The 24,817-nt window shown below is 38.2% G+C and overlaps 1 protein-coding gene and 1 long non-coding RNA gene across 3 annotated transcripts in view; one reads left to right on the plus strand and one right to left on the minus strand.

Annotated features, from left to right (window-relative positions):
* The window catches only part of PLCB1 (phospholipase C beta 1), an 805,117-nt gene that overhangs the window by 16,345 nt on the left and 763,955 nt on the right, over positions 1-24,817 (minus strand). The window lies entirely within an intron of this gene.
* LOC132537428 (uncharacterized) overlaps positions 24,411-24,817 on the plus strand; it is a 44,444-nt gene continuing 44,037 nt past the window's right edge. The window contains exon 1 of the long non-coding RNA XR_009548853.1: positions 24,411-24,533. This is a non-coding gene — a long non-coding RNA (uncharacterized LOC132537428). The remainder of the gene's footprint in view (positions 24,534-24,817) is intronic.

Here is a 24,817-nt window from a genome sequence, read left to right on the forward strand (position 1 = left end):
GACTGGTCGGAGACCTTGACTTTTTCAAGACACATTTTTCTTTTTGCAAGTCTGTGAGTGAAACTCTAGATCCATATAAAGTTGTTCTAGGAGTCTTTTGTGAAATCAATTGTTTTGCCCATCTCACTAATGGTAAATGCTATTTTTGAATTTTTAAAAACTAAGGCTTGTTTTTTTTTGTAAGTAAAAGTTGTCCCTCATCACATGGAACTAAACTAGAGCTTTTCTTAAGTAGAGAAATCCTTTATTTATAAAATTTTTACACAAGGAGTTTTTGTAATTTTGACATCTTTTTTTTGTCAAGGTTCTTCTTTTTCTTTTCTTCTTCTTCTTTTTAATCAGAGCATTGCTAGTTCTAGTTTAAGGTGGTGAGAAGGACTGAACCTGAGACTTTAGAGCCTCATGGATGAAAGTTTCTTTGCATAACCATTATTCTATCTACTCCTTCCCCCTTCTTTTTTTCTCTCTGCAATTACCCACATATTTTTAATTAGTCCTTTTGTTTAAACCAGTTAGAGTCATTATTCTTTTTTGAACTTAAAACTGCTCCATATTTGGCAATTTCAGTATCATGAACTGTCCCAAAATAACAATGAGAAGGTTAAGCTTTTATGAGGTTCCTTCACTCACTCCCCTGACAGAATCCATTTAATTGGGGAGGGCAGTTACACTGATAAATTCACTTGAAATAATTATATTGATTCTGTGATTATGCTACCTTTGAGAAATATATGTACACAGAAAACATTTCAGAGTTTTAGGTTATTTCAATTTTTCCCCTCCTTGGGATATATATTTCCTAAGTCTTTTAGCCCTACTAAAATATCTTCAGCTTTTAAGAAACAAGTATGACAATATGCTATTCTAATTTTCTTACTAAAAAGATTTTGAAATTTAATGCTGAAGATTAGAGTAATGACAACAACAAAAACATCAATAAAACATAAAATAATATTTGTAAAATAAAAGTGAAGGAGCTCCCATTTAAAGAGCGTAAGTACAGAAACCAAATAAGTCAATATCCAACAATGAAAACAGAAGAAATAATAATGTTCTGTGTTAAATGTATAAAGTCTACATAGGAGGTGGCACACTTGTTGAGCACACACATTATAGTGAAGCTACCCAGGTTCAGGCTGCTGGTCTCCATCTGCAGCCAGAAAGCTTCATGAGTGGTGAAATAGTATTTCAGGTCTCTCTCACTCTCCCTCTCTTTCTCTGTTTCTCCATGCTCTCAACTTATCTTTGTCTCTATTCAAAATAAATAAATAAAATATAAAAAAAATGAAGTCTACATAGAGTTGTATATGTGCTATGACTATAATCATGAGAATATTTTCTAAGAATATAAACTACTATAAAAGGAAATATTAAGATGTAAACAGTTGGGATTGTTAGTCATTTTCATTTTAAATCTATATTGCAATGGGAATGGTATTTTAACATAGCATTAAAACAGTATTCTAGAATAAAATAAATTTAATCCATTAAAAAACCATCCCACTAACTATGACTATAGTGATCAAAGAGATTTGATGCATTATTACTAAAAACAACAGAGAAGGGGAGCTGGGCGGTAGCGCAGCGGGTTAAGCGCAGGTGGCGCTAAGCGCAAGGACCGGCATGAGAATCCCGGTTCGAGCCCTTGGCTCCCCACCTGCAGGGGAGTCGCTTCACAGGCGGTGAAGCAGATCTGCAGGTGTCTGTCTTTCTCTCCTCCTCTCTGTCTTCCCCTCCTCTCTCCATTTCTCTCTGTCCTATCCAACAACGACAACATCAACTACAACAACAATAAAAAGACAACAAGGGCAATGAAAGGGAAGATAAATAAAAATTACCAAGAAAAAAAATTCTAAAAAAAAAAAAGACAGAGAAAAACATTTTTTAAAAGTTCATACATAGGGTGCCGGGTGGTGGTGCAGTGGGGTAAAGCACACATGGCGTGAAGCAGAAGGACCAGTGTAAAGATCCGGGTTAGAGCCCCGGCTCCCCAACTGCAGGGGGGTCGCTTCACAGGCGGTGAAGCGGGTCTGCATGTGTCTATCTTTCTCTCTCCCTGTCTTCCCCTTCTCTCTCCATTTCTCTCTGTCATGTCCAACAACAATAACAATACTACTAACAACAATAATAACAACAACTATAAACAACAAGGGCAACAAAAGGGGGAAAAGTAGCCTCCAGGAGCAGTGGATTCATGGTGCAGGCACCAAGCCCCAGCAATAATCCAGGAGGCAAATTAAAAAAAAAAAAATCATACATAGAATGGGTAGTTTCAAATTCAGCCTGAGCAACCTTACAAAACCTCCTCTTATTTTTAGAACAATCTCATGAATTTTTCACTTCAGCCAAGAATAGAAATAACAGGATCATATAAAAACTACAGAGGAAGGTCAGTTAGGCTACCAGAGAAAGAGACTGATGGAAAATGACATGTGGAAATATATTGTGTATTCCAGCCATTCCAGTTTTTGTTTGTTTGTTTTGCTCTAAATTCCCTCAAAATAAATTGCAGTGGGACCTTGAGATAAAATGTCAGACTAAGTGAGAAATTCCTTCTACTCCAAGCACAGAAAGATACTGAATATAACATAGCATATAATCATTTAAATTTATAACTGAGTTTGAATGGAATAAAAATAAATCCTCATGTCACAGAAATAACAAAGGAACTGAAATTCAAAGAGTCCTTGGGTAAAGATGCTTTACTTTGGACAAATTGGGGTTTAATATTCCAACAGGATGGCACAGAAGATCTAAGAAGTTTTGGGTTTGGAATGCTGTAACTGAAGTTTTTGTAAAAAACTGAAGTTCCATATTTGAAATGGGGATCAGAAAAATTCAAGCAGTAACCCAATAACCTTGGGGTGAGGAGAAGAAACTATGAAGTTGGAGTGGGGGGATTCACTGAGGAAAAAAAAAAAAAAACCATCAGCAAGAAGGATTCAGAGATCCCAACCACTATCATGAGTGAGAGGAATTTCCAAATTCACATCCTCTTTATAAATAGGTATTAAATGTGATTAAATGAAAGCAAAAACTTTAAGAATGTGTCAGAAAGCTACCTAAGGCCCAACAGAGTCTCAGCTAACTCAGATTGTTTAGAGTCTCTATGTCTCAAGGCAGAAATGACCTCTACTGACAAGCAATTTGAACTTGCAAGCTCAAAATCGTAAGACACTCCAGTAAAAGGCAGCATTTGTTTACCCTTGTAATTCAGGGTTGCCAATGGCAACTAAAATCTGAAGAAAAAGTTAAATGGTGATCAGTGCAATTCTAGGTCAAAATCAAAGACACTTCAGATCTAAACAAAAATAAAAATTGTTCAAAGCAATGTGGGTGAATATAGATAATTCATAATGGCTATAAATATTTGATATTTGAGGGGCCAAGTGGTAGTACACCTGGTTTACAACACAAGTTACAGTGCGTAAGGACCCCAGTTCAAGCCCCCAGTCCCCACCTGCAGGAGGGAAAGCTTCAAGAGTGAAGCAAGGCTATAGGTGTCTCTCTGTCTCTCTCCTTCTCTATCTCCCATTTCTCTTGATTTCTGGCTGTTTCTACCCAATAAATAAAGATAATAAAAATAATAATAAAATAAATTAAATGAGACAGTATACTACAAGTGTAAATTTTTGAAATTTTCCCTAATAGTTATATTTTCTTGAAGATGATATTAAAATTAATTCTCACCATGTGAACAGATATCAACTGACAATAGAGACTGCTGCAAAGGATTAAGAAAGCAGCTACCACTTAAACTGTTGCCATGGATTCACACAAGCAAATAACTTGAGGGGTAGATATGATTCTCCTTAGTCACAGGAAACTTGCATTTTGCCAGACATGGTCTTGGGCAACTAACTTAATTTTTTGGAATTTAAAGCATCTCATATATAAAATAGAGATAATGCCAGTTGCCATAGACTGTAACAAGATTATGCATTTAAGGAAAGAGTATGCTATGCTTGGTTATTAACTGATATAACTGCTTTTAAAGAGAGAGAGAGAGAAAAAAATTCTCACTTATGAACACCTGGTATCCTTTCTGCTCAGTGGTCTTTGTTTTTAATAGTTACATTATTTGAATCATTATTGAATCAGTGCAACACAATTATGGTACTTGTTTGTTCTCTCTCCGTAGACTATGCTGTGGGTTGTTTGGTTTTGATTCATTTGTCAATAAATAATACTTTCAAGCACCCTGATTGGTTCAATGTCCAGTGTTTGGTCCCAATGTCACAGAAATAACAAAGGAACTCATATTAAAAGGCTCCTCAGTGTAAAAAAAATTGGACACTTTTTTTAACTTGCTTTTTTTCCCCTTTTGTTGCCCTTGTTTTATTATTGTTGTAGTTATTCCTGTTGTTGTTATTGAAGTCGTCATTGTTGGATAGAACAGAGACAAATGGAGAGAGGAGGGGAAGACAGAGAGGGGAAGAGAAAGATAGACACCTGCAGACTTGCTTCACCACTTCACCCTGCAGGTGGGGAGCTGGGGGCTCGAACTAGGATCCTTATGTAGGACCTTGGGCCGGTCCTTGCTCTTTGCTACTGCCTGACACCCCAAATTGGGGTTTTAATATTCCAACAGGATAGCTAATATCTGAGAAGTTTTGGTTTTGTAATTTCAAAACTGAAACACTGAAAATCCTTCCAGGGTGACAAGTAATGCATATGGGGGAGAGAGAGAAAAAGTGCAGCTAAAGAGAACTACAGACCATTACGTGCTGTGAATGTCAAAAATGAAAAGTGAGTTATGGCTTAGAGTGATATATTTTGTGGGGGAGGTAAGACTTTAAAAATTGGGTCTTGTAGGATTTGTCCATATAACTGGTATTATCACTATCTTGTGACTGAGGTTGAAAACCTCTTCCCCATGAGGCTTATTAACAGATGGCATTTACTAGGTAGACAAAATTCTCTAGCTATAACTTCTCTTTTCCTTGTTTTATTTAAAGGTATATATGAACAATTCAACTTGCTAGCTCCAAATCTTTCCTTCCTTTTGATCTCTAAATCTGTCCCACAGATTACAGAAGTAGGATCTTACATCATGTGGTTGAGAATACATCTTTTGAAGATGGCTGGATGTTACTACAGTAAGATGGACACATCTTAGTGCTTCTGAGAAGTTAAGGTATATGGAAAACACCTGCAATTTGGCTAAAATGTAGATACTGGCTCAGCAGATTTGGGGTGGGACCTGAGGGTCTGTTCTAACAAATTTCAGGTGCTGCTGCTGTTGCTGGTGTAAGGATTATTCTTCAACTAGCACCACTTGAGACAAAAGATTCCCAGCATAGTTTTCCATTTATAAATCCTCTTTCCTCCTCAATAGTGTTTCAGGGTCTAGATTTATACAAAAGGATTCTTTTTGAATTATTTATCTCTGGTCTCTGGAGTTGTCTAGGGTTGGGTTTAAATTCAAAGAGGCTTATTAGAGGCTGTCTGGTAAAGACAGAGTGAGGACTGCTAAATTTTCAGAAATTAAGTATCAAGTACAAAGTAAGCAGTAGATCCAAATACTGAAGGAAAGGGAGAAGCTAAAGGTCATGCAAGCATAGTTTCTAACACGGACCTGATGCATTTGTCTTTTCAATTTATTTCAAGTTAAAGCTGAATGACACAGTTCTTATGACTAATCCTCCTCTATATATCTACATAAACTCTGTGAAACTACCGTGAGAAAAATTGCTCTTAATACAGCAGTTACTATAGTCTGATTCTAGAGACTTTTTATCTATTCCTGTTCCCCACTACTTCTTAGCTGTCTTTCCAGTAATATCTTTCTTGAAATTCTGTAATTCCTTCATGACCCGTAATTTGTATTTCTTGTGATTCTTAAAATGTATTTCAAAATTTCTTTTGTAACCATCTTACCAGTGTCAGGAGATTAATGTAGAAATCTTTGAAAGGGACATTAGCAATTTAATAGTCAACACCTCCAAGATTTAGTAATTTGGGAAAGAAATTTTAGGAATCATAAACGCAAACTCTTTTTACTTAACAAAATCTTGTGGCTGAAAGAAGTTACATGGTTTTATCAAGAGTACAGCAAACTATAGGAACAGAACCTAGTTGATTCTATCAACTATGCAAGCGGTATATTGATTAATGGGCCTAGCATTAATTTTTTTTCTTATTAGCAATTTAATTGTAGATCACAAGATGATAAGATTCCAGACATATAGTTCCACAATGTGTCCACCATCAAAAGGTCCAATATTTTACCTCTCTATATCCACATTCTGCCTTATAATTTTAAATTTCTCTTACCAAAGAGGAATAATCTATTTCTATATTTCCATTCTCTCTCTCTCTCTCTCTCTCTCTCTCTCTCTCTCTCTCTCTTTTCTGCCACCAGTGTTATCACTGGGGCTTGGTTTCTGCATATGAATTCACTTCTCCAGGCAGAAATTATTCCTCTTTTTTTTTTTGTTAGTTCTATTTTATTGGATAGGAAAGAGAGAAATTGAGAGGTGGGGGAGATAGAAACACAGACACCTGCAGACCTGTGTCACTGCTCATGAAGTGTCTCCCTCATTACCACGCAGGTGAGGAGTGGGGACTCGAACTTGGGTCCTTCAGCAAGATGATATATGTGTGCTTAACCAGTGTTTCACTACCTGGAACCTGCACAATCTATTTCTCTCTCTCTTGAATGAGAATGTCATGTGAATTACTCTGGCAAACAGGATGCTAGCAGGACCTACAGAGAGGTTTGTAAAGCATATATGCACTCCATCTGCCATGCTCTTATTCTTCTATGATTATGGGAATGTACCTGAACTGGTCTCATAGAGGAAGAAGCAAATGAACCAAAGCTGAGTCACCACAATTATCCCAGTAATACAGGACAAAATCATCAAGAGAAATTTATAGCTGGCTGGCTGGCAGGCAAAAATGTAGGCAAGTCCAGCTAGAATCACCAAAGTCACCCACCTGACCAGCTGACAACATGTTTGAGCAAACCCAGGTAAAATCAGCTATGTTCAACCTAGACTAGATGAATCATCCAGACTCATGAACTGAATATTTATTATTGTATTCCAGGGGAGTTTTGTTCTGTTATGCAGTGTTTTGTGGTATTTTCCCCTTTATATGCATAATTTCTTTAAAAGTGTATATGAAAGAAATTCTGTGATCTTGACAGGGAACAAATTGCTTGCCATATCCCAGGAGTTAAGATGCTTACTGCTTTATATGCATACCCCAGTCATTCAGTATGTAAAAATAACTTACTACAGTGTGAGGCAATGGTTATGCTATTCAGCAAGTGACTTCAACCCACCTTATATGTTTATTCTGGGTATTTAAAATGTTTGTATCAGCCCTGGAGTAGTCTCCTTTTGTAAGTGCCTGTTGGTATGCATGAGACCCCTTCTGTTTCATTTGGTTTAAATCCCCCCTGCTTAACACTATTCTATTTACATAACCACTTCATTTTATTTACATAACCACTGTTAACAAGTTCCACCCTCCCTCCAGGGCATTTGTGGTTCAGTGATAGGATTCTTGCCTAATCTGCCCCCTCTTTGTCACACTCTGATTTTCACCAGTCACTTTTCTCTCCACCCTCTCTATGTCACATCCTGTTTCCACCCTACTTGGGAAGTATATATAAAGACAGCATTGTGAGTTTTACAGTACTGTACTGTACCTTGAGTTTATCTTAGCTCGTCTTAGATTGTGCTGCGTCCTGCATGAATAAAGAGATACTGCGTACAACCCAGCCATGAGTCCCTGGTCGTCTGTTACCCACCCGTGAAGCTAGCCCGGTGAAAACAACCTAGCCCAGCGAAAGCAACAAGTGCTTACTACTAAAACCCAGGAATTTTCTATTTTTATTCAAGTATTTTCTGTAGGAAGACTCAGCTGGAATTCATGTAGCTACAAATAAAAATGACTATGAATGAGGAAAACAATTTTGATTTTGCAGGAGCTGGGCAGTAGCTCAGCAGGTTAAGCATACAATTTTGATTTTTGCCACTGGTAAATTTTAATCCAGAGAGATACCTAGTCAAATAAAAAGTTGTAGCTGCACTTGAAATGTTCAAAGATAGACTTTGAAGACCTGTCCTTTAAGTGAAGGAAGATTTAAGTGGATAAATGCTCACTTTTACCCATTAATTGTCATTCTTTAAAAAACTGACACCTCCAATCAAGTGATTCAGCACAAAATCAAGATCTGAACACCAGATTCTCATTTTCTGATTCAGGGCTCAATTCCTTGCCTCCATTTCAGGCCAACCTCTTATGGTGAATATACAGTTTTTTTTTTAAACTGTTAGTAACCTGTCATTGTGCATTGGGAGAAAATAAAGATCTCAAATATATTTTCTTCACCTGTCTAGAATTTCAAAGTTGTTTTCACACACAAAAATTACGAAGCACCTTTTATTGAGAAGTGATGATGTTGAGGAGCTTCAGGGCATAGTGTCTTACTGTTAAGTTACTCTCTGTAGAAGAGTATGGGCTCATGGAAAACTATAATTCCTACCTACCTGTACTCAGCCTGGCCTATTGCTAAGCCTAGCTTTCACTAAACTTGCTATTTACATTTGCCATGCTTGGAAAACACCAACTTCTCACTCCCTGATGTAATTCTTCAAATTAAAATATATTTATTTGGTTAGCCTTCTGTTTTTCTCTTTGCAAAATGTAATTTAATCTAATCAAATTATTGCTATACAGTCAGATGCCTCAGGAGAGGATAAGCAAATGAAAAGTTGGAATAAGAAAGAAAATATTAGTTTAAAAGAAAAAAGTAAAACCTCTTGTTTTAAAGCCTTTCTAGTACATTGTATGGGAATATAAAGCCATAAACATACTAATGGAAGTAAAACTGATGGTATGCTTACAATTTACTGAATACTTATAATGTGGCAGACAATGTTCTTAGAATTTCTCATTCATTAGCCAATATATTATACATAAACTGCAGGATTTCGCAATTTGAAAATCTAAGTAGTCCCAGAAACAACATAAAGCTGTGAATTAGGTTTAGTTTAAATCAATAGATTAAAGCCAAGACCTGTGGCTAACTGAAACTGTATTTCATGTTTAAAGTGCTCAAGTTAAAAGATGTTAACATGTGAGTCAAAGAAAGGCTCACTTTAGTCGGCAAGTCATCAGCTTGTGGCTCCCAATTTAATTGCACCATAAGGAAATGGCAGTAAAGGGTGATTTATATCCACTAAAGAGGGCCTACGGAAGTCAGAAAAATCCGAATCCCATTTTCTCAACCACATAAACCCTAAAAGAATCAATAAAAAGCCTCAAGTCAATTTAAATAATAGTCATTTAAAAGTAAATTATTTTTCAGATAAAATGTGTACTTCTTTACAACACAGTGGAATGCCACCAGCAGGTAAGAATGGAACTTATTAATTCAATATCTATACAATGTCAGTGGTGTGATACTATGACACATGCTATCATCTGAGATAAAGTGTATTCTAGTGAGATGTCTTTCTTGGGAAGTGGTGGGTGAAGTTTTTTTTCTTTTTGCTTCCTTGCCTATCTCTGGGGCTCCGTGCCTGCACTACCAATCCACTGTTCCTGGAAGCCATTCTTTCCCATTTTGTTGCCCTTGTTGCCATTGCTGTTGTTGTTGGATAGGACAGAAAGAAATTGAGAGAGGAGGGGAAGGGAGAAAGGGGGAGAGAAAAATAGACACCTGCTGCATAGCTTGTGAAGCCACCACTATAGGTGGAAAGCCGGGGATTGGAACCGGGATTCTTACACCAGTACTTGTGCTTCACGCCATATGCACTTAACCTGCTCTGCTATCACCTGGCCCTGGGTGACAGTTCTTAAGACAGGTCTTTGAAAACTTATTCTCCTGGGTGTCTTGCACTTGTGTTGGCATCCTGTCACACCAGAATTTCCTCGTCTGAGCACACCTGGGTCCTATCTCATTTTAAATCTCATTCCGTTGATCTGGTTAGCTAGAGAGATGTCCCTCTATAAACTGTGTTCTATGTCCAAGACGACAACCTTAAAAAAGAACCTTTCTGGGAGTCCAGTGGTAGCGAAGTGGGTTAAGTGCACGTGGCGCAAAGCGCAAGGACTGGCCTAAGGATCCCGGTTTGAGCCCCCAGCTCCTCAACTGCAGGGGAGTTGCTTCACAGGCAGTGAAGCAGGTCTGAAGGTGTCAATCTTTCTCTCTCCCTTTCTGTCTTCCCCTCCTCTCTCCATTTGTCTCTGTCCTATCCAACAACAATGACAGTAATAATAACAACAGTAATAACTACAACAACAATAAAAAACAAGAGCACAAAAAGGAAAAATAAATTTAAAAATATAAAAAATTTTTAAAAAGAACTTTTCTTCCCTGGAGGAAATATGATCACCTATGCTCCTATGCTAGAACCTCCAAACTTTCAAGATTCATCCAGATTTAATCATTAACCAGCTTGAGTTCAAGCTAAAACTGTTCTCTTAACTTAAAGCCCATGTATCATGTACAAAAAACAAGTCAGATTCTGGCAAGTGTCCTCAAGTGAACTCAGCTGTGTCTGTCCCTGGAGAACATTCTTCTACTGATCACCTAAAATTAGTTTGGGTTTTCTTTTTCTTTTTATAAATGTATATTTCAAGAGTGGTTAGCTGTACTAGGGCTTTATCAAGATAATTGATTCTGATGCTCAGGGAGCCAGGTTGTCCTAATTATATAGTTACTCCTTCTAAACATGATATTTATGTCTGCTTGGGTTTTGTGGTTTTAGGTTCACCATTTACAACTTGATCTGAGAGGAAAGTAAACATTGGCTCTGGCCTTACAGGGAGGGGTCTGAAAAGCTTGACTGCCATGCCTGAAGTCTCCACCCAAACTCAAGTCAGAAACTTTTGGAATTTACCAGAGGGGTAAACTGAAACAAGGCCAGATAGAATAGTAAAATTGACCAGGGCCAGGTGGGAACTGTAGTGATTACAAAGGGCGTTCTCTTCCGTTACAGAGAACAGCTGCCCAACATTGCCAACTCAATTGCTGCCATGTCGAGTTTATGACCATGGTTGCTACATCCTCTGATTTTTCAACAGAAGCTAGCAATCTGGATTTTTATGTTAAATCTTCTGGTTTGTCAGTGTTGATACCTAAATTAGAAACTTAAAGAAAAACTGTTAGGTCAATTTGCAACTTCTAGAATATCTGGATAACACATTCCATATGTTTATCTTTGCACTTGAGAGATAACTACCCCAAAGTCTGCCAAGCCTCCCAACTTTGGGATTAGCCTGCATCCTTTTTGCTGTATGAATGGAGACATAGCCACCTTATGTTTTCTTTTATGACTATTAAAAATATTTTATACGAGTGAGGAGAGATACCCACCTGAGAGAGTAAGGGAGCAAGGGGGGAAACGAACATTATTTTGTAAGGTGGCACCAGGGATTGTACCAGACACCTCAGCCATGTAAGTCCAGTGCTCTTCCAGTTAAGACATTTACCTGGTCTCCTTTACTGAATCTTTGACAAGCACTACTGGAAAGAAGACACTTAAATTTGGGAGGAGATTTTGCCCTGTTATAGGCATCTCTTCTGAAAGGCACTTAGTAGTTAAGAATGTCAGTGTTTCTCCTCACTTAGGCTGTGGATGAGAAATAATGATAGACCTAACTGCAAGACATGTTTATAGCAATATTCTCATTTAAATCTCCTAGTTATAATCCTCTGCTGATGAATCTCTTTCTTTAAGAAGCCTGCACAGGGTATTTGGCACACAAAGTGGTTATTTCTCTACTGACTTATCTCTGGGACCTTACATGAGTAGCAGTTCAATTTAGAGTCATTCTATGAACAGCATATTTGAACTCCAATATTTTTGTCTGTATTATAGAAAATGTCTGGTTATCCCTTAAATTTACACTGTCTGCTTTATCTGGTGGCAATTGCCTAGCTAAGGATAAAGGTTACAGCCTAATTTATATCCATCTTTGCATTCCAGTTCTTGCCAAAGAAATGTCAGACTCAGGAGCCTTCAAATGTCAGTTGTAGGCATCTCTACTTCTCCCTCCCTTTACTGGTAAGGTCTTAGAAAATGATGGACACTCATCTAAAAAAAAAAAAAAAACTGGATCTCTGAATGTCCTTGTGAAAAAATGCTGTTATACATCAACCAGGAGCACCCAGATAGAGCTATTATAACTATAAAATACACAAGATTTATTGTTCTGATTGTTCTCTAAGTTTCCTCTAATTTTTTTTTTTTTTTTTTTTTTGGTCTCCAGGATTATCACTGGGGCCTAAGGCCTGCACTACATGTATCCACCACACCTATATCCACTGCTCCTGGAGATCTTTTTTTTTTTTTTTTTTCAATTTCTTTCTTTTTTTTTTGTAGTGCAGGCACCGAGCCCCAGTGATAACCCTGGAGGCAATATATTAGTGTGTGTGTGTGTGTGTGTGTGTGTGTGTGTGTGTGTGTGTGTGTATGGGACTTATTTGATTATTCCAAATTTAGAGCAAACTTAAAGAAGAGTCATAACAATAAATCTTGTTATAAAAAAAAAAAAGATAGTGCTATGAAACCCAAGGACATTATTGCTTTCCATTATTCTTTATTTTTCTTCTACAAGGAAAACATAGGAATAAAAAAAAGAAAGTCCTCTTTACTTCCCCATTGTTATAATTATATTAAAGTGTGAACCTAAAGTGTGAAGCTATATTGAAGTTTCTGTGATAAAGATAGGAATCAGCAGCTTCAATTCACCATTATTGTTAAATCAGTTTTAAAACATGTTACTACCTTTAGTAATAGTGATAAGGTAAAGATGATAAGGTAGAGATAGGCACCTAAATCTTGACTTCCCATCAGGTATGTATATCATGACATAAATCGTCAGGGTTATATCCAAAAACTAGATTCCCCAAAATCACTAAATCTAAGAGATTTAATGTATCCTAGGTATTCTTTCTTATACAGGGACAAATAGCTTTGGGGAAAGCTTCTGGTGACAAAAACACCTTCTAGGTTCATTCTAATCTCTGGTCATAAAATATATTCTGATGCTGGAAATACTGGAATGGATGGTAAATAACCCTGAATCATGGCTCATTCTTTAAAGTTAGTAGTTGTCTTCCTGTCCTTACATAGTCACTAATTCATCTGTCCAAAATTTATTAAACACTCTTCCAGGGGTAGTGCAGTGGGTTAAGCACACGTGGTGCAAAGTGCAAGGACTGGCGTAAAGATCCCGGTTCAAGCCTCCGGCTCCCCACCTGCAAGGGAGTCACTTCACAGGCAGTGAAGCAGGTCTGCAGGTGTCTATCTTTCTCTCCCCCTCTTTGTCTTCCCCTCCTCTCTCCATTTCTCTCTGTCCTATCCAATAACGAACGACATCAACAATAACAAGAATAACCACAACAAGGTTACAACAACAAGGGCAACAAAAGGGGGGGAAATGGCCTCCAAGAGCAGTGGATTCATGGTGCAGGCACTGAGCCCCAGAAATAACCCTGGAGGCAAAAAGAAAGAAAGAAAGAAAGAAAGAAAGAAAGAAAGAAAGAAAGAAAGAAAGAAAGAAAGGAGGAAGGAAAAAAAAGAAACACTCTTCTATGTACTTGACACTGTGAAAGATACTAATCATAGGGACACGAAGCAGCTCTGGTTCTAAGGAGTCCTCAAATAAATGGGAGTTTGTGAAACATAATTTTAAGCTGGAAGGTGATCCTTATTGCATGGTTTATGGAGCATCATTTATATAAGTAATGATAAAATCTTGCCAAGAAAGTCATGTCAGATCTGGGAAATAGTTTCTAAACTTAAACACACTTGACTTTCCTCAAGGTACATATATCAGATACTAGGTACCCAGCATAGGCCACAAAAGAAAAAGTACTGCCTTTAAAATGTACTTTGTTACATTATATTCATGCTAGGAAATATCTGAATGATGTTAGCCAAGTCACATTTCATGTTTTTTTCCCCCAAATATAAAACTGCCACATGGATCCATGATGCTCAGAATCCTTCACCTGTAACTTTTTTTTTTCTCCAGAGTTTTGCTGGGGCTTGGTGCATGCACTATGAATCCACTGCTCCTGGAAGCTAATTTTTTCCTTTTGTTGCCCTTGTTGTTTATCATTGTTATTGTTATTGTTGTTGGATATGACAGAGAGAAATTGAGAGTGGAGGGGAAGACGGGGAGAAGAAGGTAGACACATGCAGGCCTGCTTCACTGCTTGTGAAGCGACCCCCCCTCCCCACTGCAGTGGGGAGCCAGGGGCTCAAACCAGGATCCTTAGGGCGGTCCTTAACCAGCTGTGCTACCGCCTGCCCCCCCCAGCTGTATCTTTGTACTTTATGTAGGTGTCTCTACACACATTTAACAGCTATAAGGTATACAGAAATGTGCAAATAATCCATTGTTCATGATACATTCATCTCATGAACATAGCATTACAGTGTTGGGATGAGGAACTTCTCATTGAATTTTGAAGATGATTATAATAGTGAATGTTGGTGACTATCTTGTTACTCTTTAGACTAACTATTGCAATAATGCACACTTCCCTGTTTCCAACTGGCCAGCCTTCTTGGATGGAGTGCATAGTTGACTGGATGTGCTCTTCAGTAGCTGGAATATATGGGCATTTATGTGTATACTCACTTTCCTGCTTCCCTACTTAGTTTCCTAGGATCACTTGCAGAAACATACTGGAGAACCCAAACTAAGACATTAACTTAGATTGAGTTTATTTACTGGCATGAATTAGGCACAAAAATCACAAGCTATGTTTTCTGTAATTCCTAGATCAATCAACCCTAGTGTATAATGCTCCCTATATTAAGTAACTGCTTATAGGCCAACTAGGCTGAAGGTCTACTCTATGTCACCCTATACTTACAGTGAAAACATCCATTCCTTTATGAAACTGCACAGTTTGAACTAGTCTTGAAGCAGATTCAGTTCAAATAGCAACTCAAATTATCTTGGATTTGGATATCTTTTTGCTCAGGTTGTGTAGAACTTATACTGAGTGGTCATCTATAATGGAACAGAAGTCTAAAGTGTGAAACTGTTTCCATGGAGAAGGGAAATTGATGTACAGGAGAAAAGATAGGCTCTGACTGAAATGTGCCCAGCATAACGATGACGCACATTTATTTCCCTCTTCATGCAGAGGCATATGGAATAGAGGGATATATTCAAAGGTCAATTGGTTCTGGTGTTTCTGTTATATAACATCTCAAGTGAAAGAAAGGCTGTCAAAAAATTATGCTAGACACCGAGATGAATAATTTATATATGACATAGTGAGCATAACCAAAAGGGGTTTACCACATGAAAGGAAAACCAAATGTATTCCACAAGAGGAAATGTGTTTCTGTACTGAATTTAGTAACATAAACATAACAATATCTTTAAGAAAAATAGTTTTTATATTAAAATAATGGGCAACTAATAATGCCAGAGATATAAGTATGTTTAAAATAAAGTGATTCTGCATTGGACTAGTTCTCTGTCAAAATGTGCATTTTCAATAAACCAAAAACTTGATAGTTTTCTTTAGTTTGTCTTTTAACCATGTGTTCTGTCTCAAAGAATATGACCCAACTTTTCAATTAATGAATTAGTCTTCATTTATGTCTCAAGCAAACATAGTAGGTCATGATGCTTTACTAACAGCTTCTGTGCTTTGATCACATCATTAGTACAAATATACAAATTAAATTTGCTTACTTTATACAAGTATGACTGCATATCATACTTGGGAGCCAAATACAATTAACATTTTTCAAGTAGAAATGCTACATACTGTCATGAAACCTGATTGAAAGAATAGTTTTGGGGCCGGGTGGTGGCGCACGTGGTTGAGCATACATATTACAATGCTCAAGGACCCGGGTTTGAGCCCCCGGTCCCCACCTGCAGGGGGAAAGCTTTCTGAGTGGTGAAGCAGGGCTGCAGGTGTCTCTCTGTCTCTCTCCCTTTCTATCACCTCCTTCCCTCTCGATTTCTGGCTGTCTCTATCCAATAAATAAAGACAATAAAAACATTAAAAAAAAAAAAAGAATAGTTTTGGGTTGGCAAGATAGCACACTCAGAACCATGGCTGCTTGGTCTTGCATGTGACTGGACTTGAGCTCTGCCTCTCTTTGCACTGGGGAAAGCTTCACTGCTTTGAGGTCTTTTCCTTTCTTTCTCTGTCTCTGTATCTCTCTTTCTAGCTGAAAAAAAAAAGTTGGCATAGACCGGAGAACCTTTTGTTCTCTATTTCTCTTAGTTTCTATCAGTAAGAAAAAGAAAAGAAAAGAAGGAAAAGGGAAAAAAAAAGTTATTGGGAAAACAATAGAACAACTGTACAAACACTGAGCCCTAGTTGATAATCTTGGTAGTAAGAGATAAAAAGTAAAAAAATAATAATAATAACTATTATTTTTAAAAAGAGTATCATAGTCTTGTCTTCTGAAAGATGTAGTCAGAAAGATAACTGATTCGGGAGTCGGGCTGTAGCGCAGCGGGTTAAGCGTAGGTGGCGCAAAGCACAAGGACCGGCATAAGAAAGATAACTGATGAAGATGGCTCTGAACCCCAGTGACAGAACTTTTGTGACACAGAAACTTTGTTTTTGCAACATCATTGAAAGGAAAGAGATTCTGGAGAACACCTGAGGAAGTCAGTTGCTGTTTCTCTTATCTGAAAGGGAAGAGGAAAATGGAAGAACAACAGTGGGATGACTCTACTCATAAGTGGAATATAAGAATTGAAACACATGAACTTGAAAAAGAAAAAAAATAAATATATATTCAACCTATAACTAAGATCTTGGGAGAACAATGGTGGTTACTCTTGTTGAGGTGGAGGACATACACATAGAACTTTGTTGGTAAGACTGGTGTGGAATTATACCCCTATGATAGTATAACCATATAAATCACTATTAAATTACTAAAACAAAAATAACTGATGATATGGCTTTCCTTCCCCCTTGATTCATTTATAAGTGGCTATTTATCTTCTTTTATCACCTTGAGATACTGATACCTAAAATTTATTAAACAATGATCAATGTTTTTATAAAACCTAGTACAGAGTAACACTGAAATATGTGTTATCCAATGGAATATTACTCAGCTATTTAAAATGGTGACTTCACCATTTTCAGCCGATCTGGTTTTCAGCTGGTTTCCACCCAGGAAGATCTACCTGCGAACAAGCCCTGGCCCTCTCAACTTACATTGAAAATGGGTTCCAGAAGAATTTAAAGATGGGTGCTGTCTTTGTTGATCTCACAGCAACCTATGACACGGTCTGGCACCATGGTCTCCTAGTCAAGATCTCAAGATGCCTGCCTCCATGGGTGGCCAACACTATATCGTTTCTTCTCCAAAACAGAAGATTCCGGGTGCATCTGGGTGACAAGTCTAGCAGATGGAGACTTGTCTCAAGTGGCCTCCCCCAGGGCTCTGTTCTGGCTCCTCCTACGCTATTTAATATTTACATCAATGACCTCCCAGAAACTTCTTCAAGGAAGTTCATCTACGCTGATGACATCTGCTGTGCAACTCAGGCATCCAAGTTCGACATCCTCGAGGAAACACGAAAGACATGTCTCTGATATCTGATTACTGTAAAAAATGGCGACTAATCCCTAGCACTGCAAAAACGGTATCATCTGTTTTCCATCTACACCATGCCTCGGCCTCACGTGAGCTTAATGTGCAGCTTGGCGATACGAGAATCCGGCATGAAGCCCAGCCAGTCTATCTTGGCGTTACTCTCGATCGCACTCTGTCATTTCACGAACATCTCATAAAAACTGCAGCAAAGGTGGGCGCGAGGAATAACATCATTGCAAGACTGGCCAGCTCCTCATGGGGTGCGAGCGCTTCTACACCACGATCATCCTCTCTGGCATTATGCTATTCCACTGCAGAATACTGTGCCCCAGTATGGTTCCATAGCCCCCATGTCCACTTGGTCGATTCCAAATTATATTCCTCCATGAGGATAATTTCTGGAACCATCCGTTCCACCCTGGTTCCATGGCTGCCAGTTCTTAGCAACATCGCCCCGCCAGATATTCGTCGAGATGCGGCATCATCTAAGTTCATTTCCCACGTCTACGCTCAACCGGACCTGCCAATATACGCGGATATCTTCGCCCACCCTGTCCAACGCTTGACATCTCGTCACCCAATCTGGTCCCCTACGCATACACTGAACTTCTCTGTTCCAGTCTCTTGGAAACAGAGTTGGCAGTCAGCTGAGGTAAAGAACAAACACCTCATCACAGACCCCTGCAAGCGTCAACCCGGCTTTGACCTAGCACGTTATGATTGGGCCCTCCTCAATCGCTATCGAACAGGCCATGGCCAGTGTGCCGCTATGTTCCATCGCTGGGGAGCCAGAGACGACCCGAACTGCCCCTGCGGCTACAGACAGACTATGACCCACATAGTCAACAACTGCCACCTCTCCAGATTCAAAGGAGGTCTCGAAACTACATCAGGCTCAACCTGACGCTGTTGACTGGCTACGGAAGAAGGGCAAACGCTAGAAGAAGAAGCCGATCTTGGATGGACCTTGACAAATTCATGTTAAGGGAAATAAGTCAGAAATAGAGGATGAATATGGGATGATCTCACTTCCAGGCAGAAGTTAAAAAACAAGATCAGAAAAGCAAACACAAGTAGAACCTGAACTGAAATTGGCGTATTGCACCAAAGTAAAAGACTCTGGGGTGGTGGTGGTAGGGTGGGAGAATAAAGGTCCAAAAAGGATGAGAGGACCTAGTGGGGGGTTGTATTGTTATATGAAAAACTGACTATTGTATTTACTGTTGAAAGTAAAACATTAATTCCCAATAAAGAAATTTAAAAAATAAATATGTGTTATCAAATGTTGTGGACTCCTAAAATGGGTATGCTTGCTTGCCATGAAATCAAAACAATAAGTTTTTTTTTAACTTTAAAAAAAAATATGTTTATTTATTTATTCCTTTTTGTTGCCCTTGTTTTATTATTGTTGTAGTTATTATTATTGTTGTTGTCGTCATTGTTGGATAGGACAGAGAGAAATGGAGAGAGGAGGGGAAGACAGAGAGGGGGAGAGAAAGATAGACAGACATCTGCAGACCTGTTTCACGGCTTGTGAAGTGATTCCCCTGCAGGTGGGGAGCCAGGGCTTAAACCAGGATCTTTATGCTGGTCCTTGTGCTTTGCACCACCTGCACTTAACCTGCTGCACTACAGCCCAACTCCCCACAACAATAAGTTTAAAGTTGAACAACTGGTCAGGATTCTTTTGCTTAACTGAATTTGAAAACCAATGTTTACACTGTTATTATGTCAACTTTTCCTGTGAGTCCTCAAGAAAATAAGTTCAAGAAAATGGTATGCCTTATCTATATTCTGATTTCTAAAAATGAACAGGCATACTATGTCTCCTGATTTATTCAGATTACATCTTTGTTGAAGTGTATGGTCTACTTCAATTAATCACTGAATTGACTAATTACTATTTATTGAGCACATACTAATATAAATAAATGACTGTGGCAACTGACTTACAGAATTCTGTATCATACATAACAGTTATCTTTTAAAGGTAAGTACTGAAAATATAATTGGTGAGCCAAAGCAAAGTTACATAACAAAATGAGTTAGTCATATGAGTTAATTGCCAAGTCAGTGTTACCAATTCAGACTGTGAATCACTGTGGAAAGACTTGACTCTGAGTTAATCCACAAAAACAAAGCTTTCAGTTACCACACACAAAAAATGAACTAATTGCCAGTGTCTTAAGCATAAAGGTTTCTTCTACTAGGTTCTTAATAATTGTCCTGTAATAGCTGTGAAATAATAGTGACGTGGTAAACAATTATTACATGCTGGGGAGCAGATTAAGTGATTGGTATACATTATTTGCAAGAATTACCTCTCAATGTTCACATCATTCTGGGAGGTATTATTATCATTTAACGGATAAATGACACAGTTGGTAAATAATGAAGTCAGAATTCAAACTTAATTATTCTTATGCCACAGAATTAAATTGTGTGTAATAATATCCTCTCCTATCTAGCATTTGAAAAAAATCCAAACATTTCTATTCCCTCAATGACTCACTGGAGTATAAAGTTTGTAGGTGCTTTTACATGCAACAAAGGAAGAACAAAGGCAACATATGTATATTACTTATGTATTATCATGGTGTGTAGAGTGAAAAGAGGGATTTATATTCTTTTTATCTTTAATATTCTATTCCCACTATGCTATTCAGGTCTTACAATAGTCTAGTAGATATTTATGCATCTGAATAAATCATACTCTTCTAAATTATTTCACTGGGTCTAATCAACTTTTACAGTCTACATGAGGAAAAGACCTCAGTAAGAAATATCTGATTACTATCCTAGAATTAGGAAGGAATTCTAAACATGCCAAAAGAATTTAAAAAACAAAACCAGAGTTTCTTTATTTTATTTTATTTTAAATTTTATTTATTTATTTTCCCTTTTGTTGCCCTTATTGTCTTTTTATTGTTGTTGTAGTTATTATTGTCGTTGTTACTGATGTTGTTAGATAGGACAGAGAGAAATGGAGAGAAGAGGGGAAGACAGAGAAGGGGAGAGAAAGACACCTGCAGACCTGCTTCACTGCTTGTGAAGCAACTCCCCTGCAGGTGGGGAGCCGGGGGCTCGAACCAGGATCCTTCCCAGGAGAGTTTCTTAATTAACAGAAGGATCAGGTAAAACTCAATGGGCTTTCAAAAGACAGAATGACATCTCTATATAGGAAATGTCTCCAACTCACCTGTGTGAGATAAAAATACTTTTTAAAGCCTCACTACTACAGGTGTGTTTCAAGACCCAGCAGTATTAATTAGATTCACATATAGATGTGATGGGACTAGACCTCTATCAGATCCCTCTCTCTACCATCACCAGTCATTTCCATCAAGAACAACATCATAAACCCTCTTGTGTGCCGTCAATGTAGAACAACAGTGGTAGAAATTGCCCCACTCCCCGAGAAGGCTGGGTCAATATACACTGGAAGTATATTCAAGGAAGTGAGGTGCTGGAATGAGTGCATCCTAGAATGTTCCTAGCCATGACTATGGAATGAGAGCTCAGACTGACAGGGATGGGGTTTATGACTGATGGGGCTTACAGCTAATGGCATTTATATACTTTTGCCATGTTTAGGGGCTTCCCTCTGCCCTTATTTAGCTTTCTAGTCCTATCCTCTACTCTGGCATTATCTTCCCAGCCAATACTTTTGGACCACCTTCATGTTAACTGTTGGAATCGGTCAAAAATTAGTAAAGTCATGGACCCCTTGGAATATATCTTAAATAGACTTCCTAGCTCCTTTCAACATAAAGACCCCAAATTTCATCTCCTATACTTATACCTTTAGGTGTAGAGAATATTAAACATTTTTCTGCTTTATATTTTTTATTATTTTTCATGAGAAAGATAGGAGAAGAGACAGAAAGAACCAAGTATCACTCTGGTACATGTGCTGCTAGAGATAGACCTTGGGACCTGACACTTGAGAGTCCATTGCTTTATCCACTGTGCCACCTCCTGGGTTGTTCTGTTTTATTTTTTTTTAGTTTTATTTTTTTGCTTCCAGGGTTATCCCTGGAGCTCGGTACCTGCACTATGGATTATGGATCTACTGCTCCTGGAGGCTATTTTTTCCCTTTTGTTGCCCTTGTTGTTTATCATTGTTATTATTATTATTGTTATTGCCATCATTGTTGTTGGATAGGACAGATAGAAATCAAGAGAGGAGGGGAAGACAGAAATGGGGAAAGATAGACACCTGCAGGCCTGCTTCATGGCTTTTGAAGTGACCCCCCTCTGCAGGTGGGGAGCCGGGGCTCCAACCGGAATTCTTATGCTGGTCCTTGCGCTTTGCACCATGTGTGCTTACCCACTGAGCTTCTGCCTGACGAACCCCCTCCCCCCCGCCGTTTTATATCTTAATGCTTTTTGGCTACCAACTTGCAGATGCTACCATGGTGCCAACCTGACTTCCCTGGGCAGATGACCTCACCAATGTGTCCTGAAACCCCACCTCCCCAGAGCTCTCCCCAACTAGGGAAAGAGAAACAGTCTGGAGATATGGATCCACCTGACAATGCCCATGTCCAGGTGAGAAGCAATTTCAGAAGCCAGACCTTCCACCTTTTGTACCCCGTAATGATCCTGGATCCATGCTCCCAGAGGGATAAAGAATAGGAAAACTTCCATTGGAGGGGAGGGGATATGGAACTCTGAAAGTGTGAAATGCGCCCTTCTTATACTACAATCTTTTCAATCATTATTAAATTGTTAATAACAATTTTTAAAAATAAAGACATATGTGGGTGGGATAGATAGCATAATGGTTATGCAAAGAGACTCTCATGTCTGAGGCTCCAAGTTCAATCCCCTGTACCTCCATAAGCCAGAGCTGAACAGTGCTCTGGTAAATAAAACAAAATTAAAAAAATAAGTAAATAAAAAAGAAAGAAAAATTTAGAAGCAAAAATTAAACTAAGGTAATTCAAAACCCATTAAAAAAAAGACATATAGACACACAGGAAAATTTATGTAATATAAAATACAAAAATTATGCATGCAAGATTCATGGTTATCTAGGAGGGTAGAGACACACACAGGTAGCAGAGAGGGAAGAAGCCAGTGTTCTAGTTTTTGCATTGTGTAATTATTTCATAGGTACTTATTTTATGACATAACAAGATATATCATGAACCAAGGAATATTTGCACAACTCTTCATATCTCATGTCTGTTAATTTTGTGTAGAGATATAGAAATAAAGAACAAGGCTACAGCTGAAGGATTCTGAACACCCTTGATCCACATAGAAATTTTATATTTGAAAACTAAATACCATAAGATGTGACTTGGCTAAATCATTTAGATATTTCCTAGCATGATTCTAATGTGAAAAAGGACATTTTAAAGGCAGTACTTTTTCCTGCCAGCTATGAGTTCTGTTCCCTTATGAAAGTCAAAATTCTTATTTTTAATACATTTCCATCAAATAGAACAATGTAGATAAACTTCTTTTTACAATAAAATGTTCTGCTTTCTCTCACTTGTAGAATTTTTCCTCAAAACCAGTTATGAAACTTCCTGTGGAACTTGCTAGAATATGGAATGAGAGAAATTTGAAAGGTGTTTTTTGCTTTCTTTTTCCAATAATATAATTAATTACATTACTTTTTTTTTTTTTAACCTTTAAATGAGTCCTGGTCTGAACTACTATAGTTTGGAATAAGTTCTGTTGCAGCTGGGTGAAATTTGCCTTTATAAATTTCTCTTTCAAGTTTAAATCAAGAGGGATATTTGACCAGAGTTTCAATGGAGGTACTCATAGTGTTTTCCAATTTCCTATTGCTTATCTAAGAGCATGATTTAAAATACACTTTGTCACTGATTTTTCCTATGAAACAACTCTCTAGAGTTTCCCTGGCCCCTCCCTCCCATTTCTAAAATCACAGAATTTTTTTTTCTTTTAGTGACAAGTGTCTCATACATACATGATTCCACTGCTTTGTGGGTTGATTTTTTTTCTTTCAATTCCAAGGGGAGAGAGAGAGAGAGAGAGAGAGAGAGAGAGAGAGAGAGAGAGAGAGAGAAATGAATAATGTCACCACAGCAGCGTAAGTCTACCATCTGTGGAACTTCCTGCTTCAGTCCTTTTCCCTTTCAAATATGTACTTCAGAGCAACAATAGGGAAATATTTCCAGGTCAACTCTATATTTTGGTCACATCCCCTTATTAATCAGATGTTTTGTTACTTCTACAAGAGAGAGATTCTAAACTCACTGTGCAGACATCATTTAAAATTTCCTCTCTCCCTGTTATGTTATTTAAACTTTTCCTACATATCAATTAGTTTGAAATAATAAGTCTTTAGGCTATCCATTAATTGCTGCACTGTAGACATGATCTGTATTTAAAATTACACTCGGAAAATTAAGCTGCAGCAGGAAGGCGTCTTGGCTAACAGTGAGGGTTTCTTATCCCTTCAGAGAAGCTAAAGGAGATAACAGGGACAGGGAATATACAGAAGGCCCCTTTTCAAGTTTGTCATTTGTCAGTGTAAGATTCAAAAACAGTTTGTTCTGGCAGTAGGCTCTTCTTCCTTGCTTTTCAGTTTTCATTTTGAGTTCTTACTGTATTTGGTCATGCTGGGGGAGAAGAAAACGGTTGTCAGCCAAATGTCCTTTTCCAGTAGAAATTTATTATAAATAGTCTAAAGGCAACTCAGCTTCATAATGAATTTCCCTACCAGTGCTCCCTCCTGCGAACAAAAAAAACAACATATCACCATCTGTCTACAATCTTGGCTAAGTATGTGAGAGTTCAAAGGGGATGAACAGAAGGACGGGGGTGATGGAGGGGCGGTGTCTCAGTTGGTGACCTAACCTACCCACCATCATGGCCTCAATTTTGGCAAATATCACTGCTTTATTGGAAGAAATATTTCTTGAAGGAAGAAACAGTGACAGGTCTCCCTGCTGCTGCGAGCACCTTGGGGAAAGATGGTAAGTTCCCCTCCCTCCCTAATCAAATCTCTATGTAGGCTGTGTTGAAAAGTGCCCTCAACGATGTATTTTAGCATCCCACTATACTGAGTGGTAGTTTCAGAAATCATAAGAAAAGAAAAGGAGGGAGTCGGGTGGTAGCGCAGTGGGTTAAGCGCATGTGGCACAATGCACAAGGACCGGCTTAAGGATCCCAGTTGGAGCCCCCTGCTCCCCACCTGCAGGGGAATCGCTTCACAGGTGGTGAAGCAGGTCTGCAGGTGTCTTTCTCTCCCCCTCTCTGTCTTC

This window comes from Erinaceus europaeus, chromosome 1 (assembly GCF_950295315.1).
Source record: "Erinaceus europaeus chromosome 1, mEriEur2.1, whole genome shotgun sequence".
Classification (NCBI taxonomy): domain Eukaryota; kingdom Metazoa; phylum Chordata; class Mammalia; order Eulipotyphla; family Erinaceidae; genus Erinaceus; species Erinaceus europaeus.